The 18,944-nt window shown below is 34.5% G+C and overlaps 1 long non-coding RNA gene across 1 annotated transcript; it reads right to left on the bottom strand.

The window, feature by feature from the left end:
• Positions 1–8,690: 8,690 nt before the first annotated feature.
• LOC133524146 (uncharacterized) lies at positions 8,691–15,438 on the bottom strand. Its single transcript, XR_009800332.1, has 7 exons — positions 15,341–15,438; positions 14,176–14,244; positions 13,361–13,389; positions 12,396–12,440; positions 11,498–11,559; positions 9,742–9,781; positions 8,691–8,770 (listed from the first exon to the last, which is right to left on the bottom strand). It is a non-coding gene; the product is annotated as an uncharacterized LOC133524146 (long non-coding RNA).
• Between the last annotated feature and the right edge of the window lie 3,506 nt (positions 15,439–18,944).

The raw sequence follows: 18,944 nt of genomic DNA on the forward strand, positions 1-18,944 counted from the left end.
GTATCTATTTACAGGGCACGCCTCGAAGAAGAAGACATTACCGGGCTAAGATCAAAGTTTAGCGCATATATTTTTTTAATAGTTTTAGTAAATAAAGCCATTAAAAAAATATATGCACTATCAATTGATATTTTTGAAGTCTGTGCCAATCTTGTGGCAAAATTTAAATGTTAGACAAAAACTTATTTTTGTATGTGTTTTTTATTAGAAGACTGATGGAGTTATCCACAAACGCGCGCAACAAGTGATGAAGTAAGTTTTAGAAATAAAACATACAATGTTGTTTATTTAAGATCTGATTCTGACTTCACCGGAAAAAGCTAAACAAACTTACGTCATTGTCCAAGTGTCATCTCAAGGGACCTCAAAGTACGAGTATAGACCTGCGATTTTTGATATCACCCTAAGATAAAATCAAATTCAAACTATTTAATGATATGAACCGTGATTGCCTTTTATATTGTTTAGAAGCTCCCGATATTTCGACGCAGTTACATGCATCTTGTTCACGGGTAACTGGAAATAGCGGGTGGGTGTTAAATATGTAATCACGGTTCATATCCCGGTCGATTTAAGTCTAGTGAAACTAACCGTGAATCATTCAAAACTGTTGAAGACGTATCTGCTAGATAAAAAATAGTTTTGGAAACTAACTTATGCCAAGTTAAATACTCAATCTCGAATAAAGTAAAATAATGTGTTGCGGCGTGATACTTGGTGGCTGAGTATATCTAAGTAGATAGAGAGAGACTAGTGAATTAAATCAATAATACCAATACAACTTTTTTTATTCTATTAATATTCCAAAGTGTGTTAAATAATAAATTTATATTAACGAAATAAACTATTTAGCAGTAGGTAGAATAAAAGTAGAATTTCCTAAATGAGGAAACTGTAAAAAGTAGCTATAAATACCTTCGCTTACCTTACTCGTACAGGATAATAATTTAATCAGCTCCTAGTATATAGTCGTTAACCCATTCAGCGCTACACTACATATTAATCACGACACGTTCTGCCTCTACGAAGCATCTCTGCTACATACCGGGAAACTCAGGTTATCGTCTACGACGTAGCGCTACGAGCGTAGTTCAGCGGCGAATGTGTTTTCAAAATCTTTTTATTTGTTCCACAGAGGTCTTCTACAAGAAGAGGTAATTTAATTACGTATATGTATATTTATATATAATGTGATTTTTATTAATTTAAAATAAAAATAAATATTTAAGACGGTATAGCAGTTAAGTCTCGTTCCACGTTAGTTACCATCCTTATATCATGGTTCAATTCAATACCCACCTGATTTTTATATTTAATTCTTTAATAATGCACTTTTTAAATAACGAGCATGATCGTAATTAGAAACGTGTTTTAGGTTTCACCATATATTACTATTAATAATGTATTTAAAAATAGTATTAAAATCGCATCGCATCGCATTAAAATCGTAAAGATGAATCAAATTTTTATTTTTTGTTTGATTTATGCTTACAGGATAGGTCGACGGGCTAGGACATCAACATAGGTAAGTCTCATCATTACGAGTAAATGTAATATTAAGACACAAAGGCAATATTTTAAATATTACACGCCGATTAGTATTGCGTACTTACCTAAGTAACTATAACTATACCTACGTGCTACGTTGCGATTGATAATTTCTAATAACATTCTAACGGCATTAAACTCCCTATTGAGAACCGTTGAAAATTTACTAAGTATAGGCTTAAAAGAATACCTATTATTTATTTAAGGTGCAGTAAGTTCGTGCTCTTCTCTCACTCTCACTAAGCGTAAGCGTGAGTGCCCGGGAGCGCAGATGTCATGGTTTTAATATTATTTTTTTATACATTGAAAAGTTATTGATACGATCCCTCAAACATGATATTACATATATTATTTACGGCAGCCACAAAAGCGATCCAATTATGAAAAATCCTGTTTGTGAACCTACTGCACCTTAATGCCCGAAAGAACTGGTTTAATATTGTATTTCACGACAGTAATTTCGTAATAATTAAAAAGCAAGATTGTCATTTTCAGCTAGTGGTTTTATTGTTACGGCCCGATTCGAAGAATGAAATACGATAACAATAAGTTCTGGTTTAGATAAGTTCTCATTTAGACATCGTTTGTATGTCGTATAATTGACTGAATCAGCTCGAATCAGGCAACCAAGGCCACTTTGACGTTAGAAATATCGTAGATAGATCTTATTGGGATCAAAGCGGAATCGATATAAACGTCAATTTTGACATGTCGTTTAGTTATCGATCTTTTAAAGATCTATATATTATAATATGAATATAAAAATTAAGTTTATTATTAGTTATTTGACATTTAAATTACTTACAGATCGAGATAGCACCGACCGCCGCAGCGAAGCAACCATAAACAACTAAATCCTGCCAATTAAACATCCTTTTATTCTGCACTATCTTATTTTGTTCTGATATTTGAATCCAAACAGTACAATATTAATTATGTTAAGGTTGTCTGGAAGAGATTGCTCTTAAGGCCCTGCATCGAAAAATAACGGGATCTTTGAAGCGTGGCAGGGGCTAGCCCCGGAAACAAACTGGCGTGATTTTCGGATATATGTATCTTGACTATATGATAAGAGGTATGATACTAGTCGAAACAAAAAGGCTTAAAATTTTCTCGATAGAATATAAATCCAAAGTTACATCTACATGTTTAGTGTTTACCTCAGTGCAACTAGAAAACACATCTTCATCCAGCATAATCCACTTTAAAGTAAAGGTTTTCATCTCGTCTTAAACATCATTCAACTAAATATTAACTTATTATCTTATACAAACGGATTTATTCTCGTTTTTGATTTTATGAATTCAACAGAAAACGCCCATTTTACGCAGTTCGGTTTCTCTTTCTGTCATGCGTCAAAGTCATAAATGCGTCCTTTATGCCAGTAATGTTAGATGGCCGTGGTGCCTCAAAGAGGTAAGACCTATGTCAAATCGCGCAGCGCTCCAAATTACGTAAAATCGACATATCCAATAAACGTTGAGTCGTAGCTCTATTAACTAGTAACGGAATCGGAGGTCTACTACGAATGGAGCTATCTTTACAGGCCTATACGTTACGCATGTGTGCGTGTTTGCTTAGCTACGTCAAAGTCTAATACTCTTTGAACAATTACAACGGGTAAGGAAATTTCGACAGCTTCTGTAATGTATCGGTAGCTGTGTGGTCGTGTAGACACCAAAGAAAAAATGCGAGACATCTATAGACCAATCTAATCGCAACTTTTCGTTTTCTTTTTTTGTTCCTATATAATATCTTTATTCCTTATTTTCTATTTTATTGTAAAAGTAAATCTTGTCTGTCTTATACAGAAATAAAGTTATTCTTTTAAATATGTGTATAAAAAACATATTTTAATGACACGAATAATTTTATTTTATTCATACCAATTTTTGTATAGCCTAGGTAATCTTTATGTAAAACAAATATACCTACTTATTATATAAAAAAACGAAAAAATCAACACATTTATTAGAAAAAAAAAAACTCGTTTGCACGGGCCGGGGTTTGAACCAGCGACCTCTGATTTGTAATCCGCATGCCTTAAGAACAAAATTCACATAATTTATTTAACAGGATACTGTCAAAACGTCAATGACTAATATGACTTTTCAGCAAAGAGTAAAGTAAGTATGCTTTTCAGTTTGATTTTACTTGACAAGGAGCAATAAGAAAAACGTACCGAATCGTCCTTTTCTTAAAATTGCCATTCAAAGAAAATTCAGCTCGTGTGTGGTGCTATCTATAGTTTTTTTTTATATGGGTATGCTGACAGCTGTTGTTTCAATACGATTTTGCGAGATTTGGCGTTTTTAGGTTAAAATTATATAGAGATAACACCTGTCACCCTACCCATCGAGTTTGAAAAATACTATAAATGTTAACATATACAGGATGGTTTTTGATAATGTACATCTTAGAACTTAAACTGTTTTTAATTTCTTTTTTTTTTCAGATTTTAAAATTATACCGCTCTACTTTTATACCTTATTAATATATCTTAGTCTTGACAAAGACGATTAAAGTTTTATACTTAGCAAAATCGCTTACTAACAATGTCTTTACAAAATCGCTCTCCTGTACGTTTAGGCAACTGCTATAGTAGATACCACCATTTAACAGTTGCTTCAACCTCTTGTCTAACTGTCTGATAATTAAAGTAGTTCCTAATAGACGGCTTTGTGCAATTATGGATATCCCGATCAAAGTTTTCATTTCAGAGGAACGCGATTCTGTGTTGATAATGTTAGTCTATACTTTATTTGTCCATGATCTTGAAACCATTAGCCAACCAATTAGCTTATGGCGGGCATTGAAGGGTCGTTCTTTGAAATCAGATTATTAAATATAATTTCAATATAAGCCCATCAATCTAAAAGCGACGAGGGAATGAAAAAAACCGATAAGGGAATGACAAGGAATGACATAATGACAATGAATTTCGGAACAATTAGTTCCAAAATAATACACTGAATCATAGAACGCTCTTAGCAACTTAATGTTATTTTTAAGATCTATAGAACGAAGTGCCAAGCGTTGATTTTAGTTGAAACCCCAGTCCAAAGGGATGGAATGAGAACCAGGGGAAAAGAAATAAGTATGTCTTTGATCAACTGTTATGATTACGATAATTTTACTTAATCCATGAAAGTAAATAATCATTTACTTGACATATGATTTAACATTGTACATGCCCATGAAGAATACATTTTATATCAAAACACACGGGAATGAAAATCACAGTGAACCAAAGCCAGGGGAACGATATTATGAAATCGTTTATTTCAGGTGAAAGACCCATAATTACATCACAAACAAACGAAAATACAATACAAATTAACTTAAATTAAAAACAGTCAAAATAACAAACAAAATAATAAAAAAAACAGTAAGAACAGCATATATTTTTAAGAAAATAAGTTAACTGAATATCAATATACTTAGTATTTTATGTCAACCTAATATCCTAAGAGCATTTATTAGAAACATATTAAGAAGTTCGAAATGTCACGAAACGTGTAGTGTGACTTCCTCGGATTTTATGATATCTTATTTTTCTTTGAAAGTGATTTTGGAAGAATTTTATATCAAATGTTAACACTTACACCTATTCCACAATACGGTTTAAAAATTGTATGGATATATAACGACTTTATAAAAAATTTAATAACATACGAGATCAGTTTTCGTGTCACCGCCGCGCGTGGTAACATAAACATGCAGTACTCGGTAGAAAGTTACCTTTACGTCTGGCAGCCTTTTTAACGCTATTTTTTTAGAACAGCAATACTGTGTTGGTGTCATATTTGCAAATGGCTGAAGGGAGAAGTGTTGTCGAAAATTATTTATTTGTGTTAATTAAAGAAAAAACAAAGGTCAACCTTAACGCGTCACCGCCGTGTTTGAGTTTTAAAAGTCAGTACTCATTTCACGTTATTGTTTGTAACATAAGATATACCTACTACATTCGAGATTGAGCTAATTATTTAATATTTGCAAAGTCAAAGGTAATTTTTAGGTAATACCGAACATGTTTCAAATTGTCACGACAGTGGCCTCAAAATTCTGTCCCCACCACGGACTTTTGAATCCATGTTCGTGACATATAGACACGTGGTCGTGACATTCTCAATTCGTTTGATTAATTTAGAGGCATAGTCACTCTTTAGAAATGGATTTTATTAGATACGTTCATTTGTTATTATTGCCCAACTGCCAAAGCAGAAAAATGGTTTCCGCGTGTATGTGGATGTATGATGTGTATCCGGTTCTTTGTCACGCTCTACAGCGCTAGTTTGACGAATTTCAACGTATGAGCTGTCATTCGATGTGTCGTAGTTATACTTAGGCTATATTAAAAATATTGTATAATTCAAAATAGTGGAGTTGGCCGCCAAAATGCTGAAACATCACGACTGAGGGACACTTTGTGACAACCGTGATTATGTACTCATTTTATTTACCTTTCCTGAGGGTATTAAGCTTGACCATATGCATCAAAAAATGCTTTTTATACGTAACAATATGTGAAAAATAAAAAGCTTTTATGAAAAAATATTTTTCTGGACACAATTTAAGAATCACCCTGATTGTTTGAGTAATTGTTTAAAAGTTATTAGTTGAATATTACATATTTCAGCGTAATAAAAATACTTACTTCACTTTTTTTTGGTAGTTTTCGTTGTTACCATATTACTTACTTTTTTCTTTTTTTATATGTAGGTAGTTCCCACTGACAACTGTGATTCACTATCATCCGAAAAATTGGTCGTCGGAAAACGGCACCCTGTATTTCCTGCCTCAACAATATATTACTAAATAAAATATGATAACTAACAATGTAAGATACCGAATTTAAAAAGATAGGTAGTGTTATACTTACAATTAACTATACTATTAACATCTTCCAAAAATCAACAATAAAAATTGGCTATATTGTAGTCTCAGATTTATTACAATTTACAACAATATATTTTTTTATTTTCTAGTAGCAAGTAATAACGCCATCTTTTTTATTTTCTAAGAATTAAGTTTCTGGCCGACCACGTATAATCGTAGTTAACTTTTGTAACGCTAGATGGAGCTTTCACCTACACGTGCGCCGCGGACTCCGCGGAGCGCTTCCATGTGTGCGTGCTAGCGGGGAGTGAGGAAGCTAGCGGGCGTGGCTTACGAACCGGTATTCGCGGCTTTAGTAGGCCCTTAAGCGATAAGACTGCATGTTGTTACTTCTATCCAATTGTTTTTGTTTATGTTTCTTTGCATTTATTGTAAACTATGTGAGGTGTGCAATAAAGAGCATGGTATGGTATGTAAGAATAATGGTGACGTATACCTTATTATGAATACTTTAAACCGCATTCCTTTTGAATGGAATTTGTAACTTTATTTAAAGTAAACGTCATCAATCGATACCTATTCCCCATATACCACTCATACAGTCATAGTTTGTAGATTTACACAATTAATTAGAAATATCTAGTTTAATTTTTTTCTCTCCACCATTTACCTACCTACTAGTAAAAGGTTACAAAGATATACGAAATCATAGCGTACATAAATTTTCCTTATTACCTAATAGGACACCAAGGAGTAACTTACTGAAATAAAATTCGTAATTTAAAAGGTACCTGGAGTCCGATCCAGATTTAATAATTTGTTTCGGGTTTGATTTTATTTTGATACGACCTTATGGTGCTCCCACATTGACTATTATAAAATGTTATACAACGTCTGTCACAGGGACATCATGATAGTACTGATAGTAATTTATAATGATGTCTCTGTCTCACGATGTTATATAACATTTTATAACAGCCAATGTGGGAGCACCATTAAAGATCGCTCGCACTGATATTGGTGCATGTGAAATGAATGGAAAGTTGTGAGGGAGATGCGCGCCACAATCACCAAGACGATGGTCAACGTCGTGTTTAAATTAAACCAAAACAACATTGTTTAATTAGAATGTAACCACTATTATATCATATTATATAAAGATTTTTTTAATTACCTAATTAAGGTTTACTGCATGATATAACCCTGTTTTAACTATTATTGTTTGTCTATGATAAGATTGATAGGAGTGTGTATTTTATTTAATGTGTATGCCAATAAGCACGCCATACTGATACTGAAATATTTATGTAACCTGTAACCTATTTAATAAAAATCTTTGACTCATTGTCAGAATCGACCTCCTAATCGGTGTCCCTTTGCGTTCTTTTGGATTTCCTTGAGTGTATTTAATTAATAAATATTATAGGTCATTTTACGCAAATTGACTAAGCCCCACGGTAAGCTCAAGAAGGCTTGTGTTGTGGGTACTCAGACAACGATATATTTAATATATAAATACTTAAACTTCTAGTTATGTTCACAAAGAATACTTAAATACATAGAAAACAACCATGACTCAGGAACAAATATCTGCGCTCATCACACAAAGAAAAGTCCGTACCGGGATTCAAATCCAGGACCATCGGCTTCATAGTCAGAGTCACTACCTACTAGGCCAGACCGGTCGTCAATAGTAATTTATGTAACAGGTACATAAGCCGCGGACATTGGTTGGTGGGTGGGTACCAATAGACGAAAGGACTTAAATACGAAGACTACGTAAGCCTAATTACTCAATAATTGGCATATGTCGTCAATTTCATTCTAGACGCGTTTGATAATATGTATAGTTACATAAGTAAGTACTTATACAGTGTGTAAATTCAATACGGGCGAATTTAAATGGTGGTTAGCATAGGACCTAAGAAGTAATATTGAGATATATTTTGCTTAGAAATACAATGAAATTATTAACCATACAAAATAATTCGGCCCGCAATATAAAGAAATGCACAAGTAATGAGATACGAGTTTTTTAAAGTAACTGTCAAAAAAAGCTTGTATTATCTTGTATCTCGTAATGTTATGTCATGTTATATCTCGTAATATTTGCAGTACATTGCTGCTCGTTAAATTTTCAAGAAATTATTACGGATCATAATAAAGTGTAAATTGAAAAAACTTTTTTATTAATGATTACACGGATAAATTCTACACCTGGTTTAATGCTAAATCCTAGTTGGTCAAGGGACGCCTATCTGTTTCACTAAAACATCTCAATTTAAATAAAAACTCAAAGAACATCCATGAAAACATTTATATTGCAGGAATTATAACATGAGATTTTCAGTTAGTAGGAAATATCTGCTGTGGTGATGAATATCTGAAAATATAAATTTGTTTACTAGAGTAAAATACAAGCTGTTATCATTATGCCTGTTACTTTCGCACTTACATACTTGTTAGAACGTGACAAGTGATAAAAACGCGACCGTGCTATAGCCGCTGTTTTATTTATACAGTATTATGACACAATGGCTATTCTCGTTGACAAGTGTCAAATCGACTATAGGTGACATTTAGATGCTGCATTGTTGCGGAGTCGTTGATACCACCGCTTCATCTGTCACTTTGCTTGATAAAATGAGCCACGTTCGCCGTCGCATAACTGCTGTGACTATGATGTTCACTAATGTCACTCCATAATAGAACACCCGCGTTGTAACTGTCAATTACCTTCGCCGGCACCTATGGAAGGTAGAGTTAAGGAATAGAATCTCCATATACCAAAAAATGTCCGACAAACAAACCATAAATAGGTGGCGCTACAATACCTAGAATACTTGAGAAAAAAATCTAATCTTCGACAGCGCACTTCACTCCGTCAATAACGCCTAGGTTCTTAGCTACTCTAGCGCTACTCTGGAGAGGTTTGGAACTATTATTTATAACTGACAGGCGGACACTTTTGCAACAGTTCTGCCTATGGAGATTCTATTCCTTGCCTCTGCCTTCCATAGCCTGCACCAATGAGTAACGTAAGTATGCCGGCACATTACTGTCGCGATTCGAACGTTCAATCTGTCACTCATTTTATCTAGACAATTGACAGTGACAATGCCGATGTCCAAACAGCAATAATGTCGCGACAGTAATAGGAAAATTACACACAATTAAAAAAGCCTTGTGGTTTTAATTTATTCTACTGTACAATGTACGTGTAGCCAAGATGGCATTCGTTAACGCCACGTAGCACACGATGCACGTAGCACGACGGCAGTCGTAGCGCAAACGATTGTCATCTTGGCTAGGCCCACAGATCTAAGTTCTATACTATTGTTTCGTGGAACAAACCTTTTCTAATTAGTTATTTTCCAATGTTATCAGTCGAAATCTGTAAAAAATACAATACATTTTTGTACAAGTATGTAATAATGACCAAACTATATACTAATAGTGGCTGTGTGTAACATAAAACTGCATTTTAAAATTGAAAAATAAATCGACAAAAAACTATTTAATCCTCGAACCTGCTTACAAATGTTCACTACAATCGGTTGAGAATTGCGACCTGTAGAGGTGAACATCCCGACATAAAACTGATAATGAAACTAATAATGATAAAACAACGTGGGATTCATTGTGATTCGAAATTAATTATTTCCTATATTTGAATAATGATGATAAAATGGATATTCCAATGTATGTACTTCCTTTGTTGTTTTTTTTTATTTTATTTGTATGACATTTATAATTTATTCTAGAAACATTCTAAACCAGTTTTTTTTTAAACAATTTTTTTATTTATTTGTTTGACGATATTTTGTGAAATTCTTAGTATTAAATTTGATCTATGAATTATATTAATTAGTATTATATATGGAATATATACATTTACATCAATAAATTGCTCTGATAATTAGCTTAAGATAATAATAATAATAATATACATTTCATTAAAGTGTCAAAAGGGCCTCTACGTGTTGGCTTCGGCTCCGCGCACGCCTCCCAAAGGTCCGGAACACCATTGTTCCGTGATGGGAAAGAAATACTAATAAATAATAATATTATGTAATACTGTATTACCATTTATAAGTGCTTGTTGCTAGGCCTACATGAATAAAGTTTATTTGAACTGAACTGAACATACTAAAGCATTTTTGGCCAAGCTGAAACGGAGCCCTTTGCTAACGCTCGGTCAATAAAAAAATGAGCCAAGTTCAACATATATTAAGAATATACATTTTGAAACTTTAACGACAAAATAATAGAAATCGAAATGGGTGCCATGATCTGTAAATAATCAGGGGCGGTAGCATGATTGGCTTTTTATCGCTTGTCGCGTCATGCGTCACTTTCGTACTTAATCACTTGTTAGAACGTGACAGATATCGCGAGATGCGATAAAAATGCGACCATGATAGAATATCAGAATCGTTGCAGACTTGTCTTGGTCTGACTCTTACTCTTATAATAATTAACAAATCGAGAAAAATCAAACGAAGGGACCTAGCTGTGGTTAATATATGTACATCAAATTATGTCACAATATTTGCAATAATGTTGATATCCAGAGAGGAAAATGCGGATTGTTACATTTGTAAGGAAACGCGGTTTCGGGGCGGTCGTCCACTTTCGGCTTGAGAATTAATTAAACCAACAGCAAGCACGTTCCGAACTTTAAGATAAGTCAAAAATTTCCTACTGATATGTCAGTGTCAGTGAAGTTTTTGTTTGAAGAAACGTCACTTTTGACACTGACATACCTAATTCATATCGTATATTTAGCAAATGTTTGACGTATCAGTTCGAATCTAGCCGCAAGGCATAGTAATACGTCTTTCGTACTTTCCATGATCTTACTGAGCTTTACATATTTTAAGCATGCGGATGTTTTATGCGATAAATGCAGCGTTGAACGCCTGCGTCAATGAGAATGCGCTTACCGCTGCGTTTACCACGTAAAACAACATACCTACGGTCATTATCTGATGCAAAATGGGTGTGCGGCAAACGCATTCCGTTTAACGCTGCGTTTATAACAACCGCGCACTTTATGGCCTCAGTCATCAGTTACTATCACAAGGAGAAGCGTAAAGGTGTGACTTACTCAGAAATATGATGCCCAGTTTTTTCTTTGCATTATGCCGATGACTTTTTCCTGACAGGTAACTGGGGAATCAATGTGTTTGAATTTTTCTTTGAGCTCTACGGCAAAAATTTATAATCATAGGAAATAATGTGCCTGTGTACTGTAAATAGTTAGACGCAATATGCTTGAGTCAATTTAAACGAGGCTATTAAAGCATCAATAATTATCATTTAATGGATAACCATGATATCTTTATCACTACTTTCATTCCAGTTCATGAAAGTAGAATAAATCATTTTTAAGAAAGAAAAACCGACTTCAATGAATAAAAGTAAGATTATTGTTGATTTTGGGTTTTATACAATGAAATAAATAAAAAAAAACTTCAAAATCTAATTTGCTTAGCAAACACAGCGAAGAGGTCAAATCGCCAAACGTGAACTATGCGTCGTTGAAGATTTCCATTCTCATCATCATCAGCAGTTCCACTTTATAAAATGTCACTTTTTAAAGAGTAAATGCTTGATATGTTAAAGACAATACAAAATCACTATATGTATGCCTTTAACATTTGAGGAGTTTCCTCGATTCCTCATAGATTCTACCATCAGATCTCGAACTTGACAAAAATGTGTCTTCAAAACCTAATTTGCCTAACAAACATAACGAAGACGAAAAATAGCCAAGCGGGAACTATGCGTCGTTAAAAAGTTGCATTCTGATGAAAAGTTCCACTTCATCAAATGTCACTTTTTTAAATGTACGCAGTACAGAAATCACTGTACGTATGCCTTTCACATTTGAAGAGTTGCCTCGATTCCTCATAGATCCCATCATCAGAACTGAATTTTGACAAAAATGGGACTAATCTGTATATATATAAATTCAATCAATCAAAAAAAAAGAAGTTACCAACCTGGGTTTCATGATGATGTCATCAGCACCATGCGATATGTATTTGCTGTGAACCAAATATGTACATTACATAGGTATTACTAAACCAACGTTTAAAACCAAGAATTTAAACATTTTCTAGGCTTTTCTGCACATTTAATAGCTGAAATAGGTAGATTCAGACCAAGACAAGTCTGCAGCGATTTTGATAGCACACGCAGTGCAAGTGTTATTTTAAACATCAAACTTCTATGAAATTATGACGTAGAAATATCACTCGCACTCCATGAGCTATCAAAATCGCTGCAGACTTGTCTTGGTCTGACTCTAGGTGTAAGTCGAATGATTCCACTTCATTTATTTACGCGTTAACTTATTAACTAGTAGTTCGCTCTGAACTTAGAACTCGCGGTTCGCCAAAAAGATAGATCAATTGAACGCACCTATACTTAGTTGGCAAAGGATCGAAAACCACGTCCGATTTATTGCAAGGTCTGTGGAACCCTTAACCAAAGATAATTTGAAATAGAGGTGGATTGTCAAAGAAAACTTTGTCCCCACAGTAAATTTACTGCCATCTTTCGACACATGATTAAAACTTTTAGAACGCCATTTGACTTTTATCCTTATTATTTCACTGATATGTGTTAAATTTGTTAAATATAATAAAGTGGCGCCATCTCATAGATCAAAGGCCACAGGTATGGTAGCATCGTGTCGAGCGATGGCGCCACAACCTTTAGCCGATGACCGGTAAGATGGCGCCATTGTTTGATATTTAACAAATTTAACTCGTTGGGCCGCCGCGCCACGCCGCGCCGCGCCGCATCGCATCGCGAGTTATTCGCTCACGTTAGCCACTGCGTACCTAATCAATGTGTAAGCAGCCCCAATGTGAAGCCCAGCCACACATACCCGGTTTAATATTAATGAAAAAATGGTGAAGTAAAGAATTATGCCATATTCGTCTTGGTTATTTATACTTACCGATAGTCTTCGTCTTCGTTATCGACACACTGCAGAAAAAAAAGGAATTCAAACCAGGACATTAAGTAGGCCAAATCTAGTAATGATGATCATGTAGGTACTTATATCAATACATACATATACTATATCCCCAGCATATGGTATGAATAACATTCTAACAATTTTGTAGCAAACCTCGTACATACTATTCCTCTAACAACCACACCGTTCATACCGTTCCTCTGAACAATTTGACAGAGGCCGCGCCAGCGCCACTGATGATCAACTGTGACACTGCAATTGCGGACGGTTTCAATGTGTGCGTGTCACGATCTAGGCGGATTAAGTACATTTTCTATAATTTGGTACGAACACCCTTCCAGCTCGGTGATAAGGTTCAATTTAGTATGGCAAAAAAGTGAGAGCACCCTCCACTTTAGGTAACGTGGTAATTGATTAACTTATCAATGAAAATGTATCCTGTCTCCTTTTTTTATTTCGATCGGTATAATTTTTGGAACATTTGACCACGCATGCCGGCGTATTTTTTTTTCTTCGTACAATTAATGCACTGACGTCTCAATTTGACTGGCGGCAGGTTGGTGGATGAGGACATAGAGATAACTGTCAATGTGTGTGTGTTACGCGTAAATACTAGGAATATACTAGGAAATTGGTGGATGATTGAATCCTAGTTGTGTTTAAGCGAAACTACGTCCTTAGTATTCTAGGTCCACGGTACATAACTACACTTTCAAAGATGTTTTGTTTATAATACAGTAGAATTTAATGGTGTTTATGCATGAATAGTTTGCAGATGTGTAAAATGAGCGCACCTGTACTACAGTGATGCCAATCAACAGCACCAAGGCGACCATGACAAGCGCTCCGCGAACCATCATCACCTGGAAAGTAAAATGCATTTTCATTTCTCATGCTGTGAAAATGGGTAGTTGTTGTTCTAAAAAGTGTGCAGAAAATGATACGTTTCTGCACTAAAGCATTTTACTTTCCCAGTACATTTTTTTCATTTATATTACTAGTACCTGGGCGACCGAGCAAAGCTCGGATAGAAATCCACTTAAATTGTAAAAAAAGAATGCCATTTTTTTTGTACAAAAATATATCACATAAAATAAGTAAGTATGTTTTAATACAGCCAAAAAACTCAGTGGCCCTTATTTTCTTTTGAGGAGTATATATTGTTATCTCAAACATTAACTACATTTTTTTAAACTTGTCTAAAAACAATAAAAATTAAAAAATTATATATAAACTTGAACATATAAAAAAAAACAAAAGTCAGTCACCGGGCGAGATTCGAACCCGTAACACTCGTTTCTAGCCTTAACCTTCTGCGTCTTAACCCGCTGGACCAGACGGACAGTGGCCGGCTACACGAAATTAGCGACCATATTCTGCGTCGAAAGAATAACGCATGAAAACTCGAAAACACGCGTTTTCCCAAACATAAGACTAATCTAGATCGATTGTTTACCCCCAAAAACCCCCATATACCAAATTTCAGCAAAATCGTTAGAGCCGTTTCCGAGATCCCGGAAATATATATATATACAAGAATTGCTCGTTTAAAGGTATAAGATAAGCATTTAAAATTTGATATTAAATGGAACTGTTCTACAATTCCCATTCTATAATTTAACTCCCCGTTCCATAACTCACGTACTCAATTTTTATTTGAAAGTGGGTCCTTAAGAAATACTATAAAAGTTTATACACACGTATTTTACTTTCCTCGTATTCGAAATGAAAAGTAGTGTTTAATTGAAGTGAAAGTCACCATTTCATCCCTTGGTCATCTACTATAATGTTAAGATATATAGAAGTAATATACAAATAATATTTTACAAAGCTGAGTGGCCTAAGTTAGGTAAGAGATTGAAAAGCTTGATTATATCACTGTATGTACTTATGATCATTGTATGCTTATAAGATTTAAATGTTTTCAATTAGGATTCAAGATATTATTTATCTACGAACCTGTAGTTATAGCTCCGTGCAATAAAATGGCGGTAAAATTGCGCGCTCACTTATAATGTGATATCTTTTTATAATGAGGAAGTAGTACACGATTTTTAGAATTAAAAACAAATTAAACATGCTGGGCGGTTAACACAACATCGTGGATAATTGTATGGCTTGTATTCAATTAAAGTCACTTTCTACTTTTCAATTAAGCAGCTAAATGCAAATAAAACACGTGCGCGAAATATAAAATGACACGAAACACACAACCATATAACAGAGTTTGCGGTAAATATTTTATTACCACACCAGCTCGGAAAGGCTCTCTTTATTATTGAAAAACGGCAAATTCGCGTTTTATCCGTAAGAGTGCAAAAGAGTTTTATCGATTTTTTTTAATTATTTTTTCTTTGCGTTAACACGTAAGAATGCTCTTACAGGTTGGTAACGAGTTTGATAAAATAAGTCAAAGGTTTTTGAATGATATATATATATATATATATGAAATTTTCAATGATAAATAAGTAAATAATATGTAACGGATCTAATCCGTACCAGGATTCGGGCGTCTACAAAATACCCCCTGTATTCTAACTTATTCATCTTTTCCTGTGGCTGTAAAGTCCAATCGCAGCACGGCACTTCATGCCGCAATGATCGCAGGTGAAGCGCGAACCTGTTGATGGTTCCTGTGAAGTCCGAATTCTTTTTGCTTATATCATCGAGCCTGACTTCGTCATGCTTTGCTATGCCATCATGTAAAAGGTTACGTCATTCCGCTCTATTAAGGGCTTCCGTTTCCCAGGTGTTCGGGTCGACGCCAAAGGACAACATGTCCCGCTTACAGGAATCCTTAAAGCGAAGCATAGGGCGCCCGACTGGTCTTTTTTGGTGTATGTAATTTCACTCAGCATCACTGCCCGGGGAAGTCTATCTGGGTCCATTCGTAGAACATGGCCGAGTCACCGGAACCTTCGATGTTTTAGGGTGGCAGTGATGCTGCAACAGTCGACAAGGTCGAGAACCCTTCCATTTGTCATACAATCCTTCTAGGTGACTCCGATAATCGTACGTAGGCAGCGCATGTGGAAAGGGTTTATTATTTAACTGACTAAAATTATTATATTGTGAAAGGAACCGTCGGTTACATTTCCTTTGCCCAAATACTGAAACGACTTTGATTGAATTAGGCATGTAGGTACATGTAGAAATGATGAAGCTTGACTAAATGCTTTGTGGGGTAAAGATAGGGTGAATATTAATTAAGTCATTTGGTTTCTCCATTATTATGTGAACAAATAATCCTATTTCTCTATATGGGAGTCTTAATGAGATTATGTTGCTAAATTATTTTAATAGAAAGTGCAAAATCGAAAAAAGATAATGTTGACATCAGGATCTCTGTTATTTTCGGAATTTTATGAACTAAACTATACATAATACACCTACTTTTTCATCATTAGGAATATCTTAGTTTCGGAGTAAAATTCCTGTGAAATACGGATGGACAGACGGACGTGATGAAAATATAACGGTTCCTTTATAATTTACATATTAAGAGGCAACAGGAGTGGTCATTTCTCCATACAAACGTGGTTGTTAAAGCTAGAGCAATTACTTTTTCAACACAGATTATTGTTAGGTATTAATATCTTTGTCGGACTGTTTTGCTTTTTTTGATATTTTTATTTCTTAAGGTACAGTACAAATATTCGCAAAACGGTCTAATTTACTAGGCCGCAAAGAGAAGCATGGTATTCAAAACAGACATCAATTAGCCTAAAAAGCAAAACAGTCTGATACAGATAATTTAATTACAATTCAGATCTCAATATTTCGTTACATTTGATCAAGTTTTATAGGAGGAAACAGTCGAGTACGAAACATCGTTTTATGAGATTTTTACGAAGGATTATTCGCCTAACCTAGCGTTGTCCTTATCGCACTTGTTTTAGGAGCCGCTTCCGTTAGCGAGACGGATAATCAATCACAGTGTAGACAAACAGTATTCGAACTATTCCAGTATTCCAACTAGGTAGGTAAGTAATACTTGCTTATTAATCTTATTATCTTCCTAATCTGATCTATGTGATTAAGAAACTTTTTTATAAAATTCCTCATGCTTGAATGAAAAATATAGTCTGGCAAACCAAATTTGTCAGTAAATAAGAACAAAAAATACAAAACTTATCCCTCTTTGGGTGCTAGTACTAGCGTAAGAGAAATACAGTAGGTATAGTTCTCTCTGTCTATGATTGAATTGAGACAGCCCCTGGCATGTAAACTAGACGTAGGTTTAAGTGCTATAAAACAATTTTTAAAGATTTTTTTAAATTTAGTCTTAACTACCAGAGCATAATTAATTTTAGATGTATTTCGTACATCATGGTCACTTGTGACAGGTGTGACGTCGCGTCATTAAATGCGACGTTATGTGTTAAAACAAAGTTTGCTAAATACATTGCTTGCTGAATTATTTTGTATGGAAAAAATAAAAGTCGGTCATTTTTTATAAAACCTATGAAAGTGTGTTCATTAAAGTCTTAACCAATTACCCTTTAATTATCCGGTGGTAAAAACCGGCGGTGGTATCAAAAATACAGGCTGTAAGTATTACCTACATTTGCCAAGAGAGGATGAAAGAACATGACCAAATACACAAGTCCGAAATAGAATCTGTTTATTTATTTAAAATAAATGTCTTTCCCATATATTTTTCCTTTATTTTTAGGGCAGTTGAAAAAATTCATCCGTTCATCTGTGTTGATATTGACGTTTGATGCGACGTCAGTAGGTAGGTAGGGTAGACCGGGGACAATAGAAACACGTCATGATTGAAACAAGTCAAATTTCTCGAAAACTATAATACCTACGCGTCTGACGTAACACTCGGAACACGCGGTCGGCCATGTTTGAATCCTTGGCCAGTAGCGCTCGAGCGCCGGTGCGAGACGGGAGTGTCCACGAGCCAAACCAGTTTTTCGCGGTAAAAAGTAAGTATTTGTGCTCTCGTATATTTTCTTATAACTTCTTTTACTCTTGTATTTTGACTAATCAAATTATTTAGTTATAAAAGTTAGGAATAAACGAATGTTTTTAATGGTCGTTGATCAGCGTTCGAGTCTTTTTTATACATAATATTTGATTTTGATTTGTGAAAAAAAAAATTAGTGATTGTGACGATAAGCTGATGATAAAAGCAAAAGATTAAATTTTTTAACTAAAAAAAAAGAATGAAACTTAGATAAAATCAAAAATAAATGAACGGGTCCATGTAGATACAGATTACATTTGAATCACCTTTTAAAGTCGGTGACAAACCTTACGTAATTTTTTTTTATCCAACAAGCTCCGCGATCTAAATTAAACTAAAATATTGCAAATAATGCTAATTAAAAATATAATACTATACTACTACATCCTATTTCTGTACAATACATTTATTTAACTGTTTTTTTTAGATGCCCCGAAAACGGAAGCATGTTACGGAGAGAACCTCAAAAAGCATGTTTGCCATTTTAGCAACAACCGACTGCTGCCAACCGGCTGATTAAACAGGTCGGCCACTGCTAAAATTTATATCAGAGAGAGTTAAGGATTTTTTTTTGATAGGCATATC

Source organism: Cydia pomonella, chromosome 13 (genome assembly GCF_033807575.1).
Source record: "Cydia pomonella isolate Wapato2018A chromosome 13, ilCydPomo1, whole genome shotgun sequence".
NCBI lineage: Eukaryota > Metazoa > Arthropoda > Insecta > Lepidoptera > Tortricidae > Cydia > Cydia pomonella.